The sequence below is a fragment of the Papio anubis genome, unplaced genomic scaffold (assembly GCF_008728515.1).
Source record: "Papio anubis isolate 15944 unplaced genomic scaffold, Panubis1.0 scaffold315, whole genome shotgun sequence".
NCBI lineage: Eukaryota > Metazoa > Chordata > Mammalia > Primates > Cercopithecidae > Papio > Papio anubis.
The window spans coordinates 70,992-74,036 of NW_022163270.1; the positions used below are offsets into that span (position 1 = coordinate 70,992).

The 3,045-nt window shown below is 43.9% G+C and overlaps 1 non-coding gene across 1 annotated transcript; it reads right to left on the reverse strand.

Annotated features, from left to right (window-relative positions):
• Nucleotides 1-2,751: 2,751 nt before the first annotated feature.
• On the reverse strand, nt 2,752-2,812 carry LOC116273022. The gene has a single exon (XR_004181532.1). It is a non-coding gene; the product is annotated as a U7 small nuclear RNA (small nuclear RNA).
• Between the last annotated feature and the right edge of the window lie 233 nt (nt 2,813-3,045).

Consider the following 3,045-nt stretch of genomic DNA (forward strand, 5'->3'; position numbering starts at 1 on the left):
CTCTGTTGCTGGCAGAGCCATGTCAGTTCTGGCCGGCAGCTGGACTATGACAGTGACTTCCCACTTGGCCCAACCAGCTCCAGTTTCTCCCTTCCCCTCTGTTCTACCCAGTGAGACTCAACTGCTGTCACTCGATAAAACCTTCAATGGCTCCCTATTACCTACAGAATAAAGCACAAATTCTGCTGCTTGGTTTTCAGCCTCCTCATGACCTAGGCCCAACTATCTTTTTTTTTCCTTAACTGTTTTTTCGAAGTGAAATTTACAGCCAGGCGCAGTGGCTCACACCTATAATCCCAGCACTTTGGGAGGCTGAGGTGGGCAGATAACTTCAGATCAGGAGTTCAAGACCAGTCTAGCCAACATGGTGAGACCCCTTCGCTACTAAAAATACAAAAATTAGCCGGGCGTGATTGTGCACACTTGTAATCCCAGCTATTTGGGAGGCTGAGGCAGGAGAATTGTTTGAACCCGGGAGACAAAGATTGCAGTGAGCCAGGATTGCAGCACTGCACTCCAGCCTGGGTGACAGAGCAAGACTGTGTCTCAAAAAAACAAAAGAAATTTACATAATATTAACCACTTCTGTTTATTTTGAATGACCAATTCAGCCGCATTTAGTACACTCAAAATATTGCGCAACCACCAGCTCTCTCAAGTTTCAAGATTTTTTCTTTTACCCGTAAAAGGAAGCATTATACTCACTGAGTAATCACTCCCCATTTCTCTGTCAACCCACTTCTTGGTAACCTCTAATCCACTTTCTGTCTTGATGGATTTGCCTGACCTGGATGTTTCATATAAATGGAATGATACAATATGTGGCCTTTTGTAACAGGCTTCTTTCAGGTAGCTTAATGTTTTCAAGGTTCATTCATATTGTAGCATGTGTCAGTACTTTGTTCCTTTTTAAGGCTGAATACTACTCCGTTAAGAGCTGGCTGGGCACCGTGGCTTACATCTGTAATCCCAGCACTTTGGGAGGCCAAGGTGGGTGGATCACGAGGTCAGGAGTTTGAGACCAGCCTGACCAACATGGTGAAACCCCATCTCTACCAAAAAGACAAAAATTAGCTAGGCATGGTGATGTGCACATGTAGCCCCAGCTACACAGGAGGCTGAGGCAGGAAAATCGCTTGAACCCAGGGGGCGGAGGTTTCAGTGAGCCAAGATTGCACCGTTGCATTCCAGCCTGGGCTACAGAGCGAGACTCTCTCTCAAAAAAAAAAAAAAAAAAAAAAGAGTTGGCTGGGCGCCGTGGTTCATGCCTGTAACCCCAGCACGTTGGGAGGTCGAGGTGGGTGGATCACTTGAGGTCAGGAGTTCAAGATCAGCCTGGCCAACACCACAAAACCCCGTCTCTACTGAAAATACAAAATTTAGCCCGGTTTAGTGGTGGGCACCTGTAATCCCAGCTACTCAGGAGGCTGAGACAGGAGAATCGCTTGAACCCGGGCGGTGGAAGTTGCAGTGAACCGAGATCGCGCCACTGCACTCCAGCTTTGGTGACAGAGCAAAACTCTGTCTCAAAAATAAAAAAGTATACCACATTTTGTTTATCCATCCATTAATGGATGGGCATTTAGGTTGTTTCCACCCTTTGGTATCACAAATAGTGCTGTTAGCCAGGCATGATGGATCATGCCTGTAATCCCAGCACTTTGCAAGGCTGAGGCAGGCAGATCACTTGATCTCAGGCTCAACATCGCAAAACCCTGTCTCTACTAAAAATACAAAAAATTCACCAGGTATGGTGGTGCACTTTTGTAATCCCAGCTACTCTGGAGGCTGAGGCAGGAAAATTGCTTGAGCCCCGGTGGTGGAGATTGCAGTGACGGGATCACTGCACTACAGCGTGGGTGACGGGAGTGAAACCCTGTCTCAAAAAAATTAAAAATTTAAACAAATAAATAACGCTGCTATAAACACTAGTGTATAAATTTCTGTGTGGACATATGTTTTCATTTCTCTTGGGTGTATACTTAGGAGTGGAACTGCTCGGTCATATGGAAACTCTGTTTAACTTGCTGAGAAACTGCCAGACTGCTTTCCACAGTGGCTACACCCGTTGTACATTTGCACCAGCAATGCTGAAGGGTTCCAGTTTCTTTATACTCTCACCAACTCTTTTTTTTATTTGAGCCATCCTAGTGTGAAGTGGTATCTCATTGTGGTTGTGATTTACTTTCCCTAATGACCAATGACATCGAACATCTTTTCATGTGCTTTTTGGCCATTCGTATATCTTCTCTGGAGAAATGTCTATTCAGTCCTTTGCACATTGTTTAACTGAATTATCTTTTTTTTTTTCTTTTCTTTTTTTTTTTTTTGAGACGGAGTCTCGCTCTGCTGTCTCGGCTCACTGCCACCTCCGCCTCCTGGGTTCTGGCGATTCTCCCGCCTCAGCCTCCTGAGTAGCTGAGACTACAGGCGCCCGCCATGCCCAGCTACTTTTTATGTTTTTAGTTGAAACGGGGTTTCGCCATGTTGGCCAAGCTAGTCTTGAACTCCTGGCCTCAGGTGATCCAACCACAGTGGCCTCCCTAAGTGCTGGATTACAGGCGGGGCCACTGCGATGGGGCCCTATGTTATGTTTTTGTTGTTGAGTTATAAGAGGTCTTTATATATTCTGAATATTAAACCCTTACCAGATATATGATTTGTTAATATTTTCTCCCATTTTGTAGATTGTCTTTTCACCTTCTTGATAATGTCTTTTGATGTAAAAGATTTTTATTTATTTATTTATTTTGGGGCTTTCCGGCAAAACTGGAAAGCCTGCTAGGCAAATTCTAAAAGAGCTGTAACACTCAAAAGATTTTCTTTTAAGAAAAAGAAAGGGAAGAGGAAGAACAGTATATCACTTTTGTTGCTGACTTTCTACAGTTTATATATATATTTATGTACATAAATATATGTGTTATATATATGTGTGTGTGTGTGTGTATATATATGTATATTTAAAACCAAGGCTGGGCACAGTGGCTCATGCTTATAATTCAGTGCTTGTGGGAAGTCAAGGTGGGAAGATACCTTGAGGTCAGA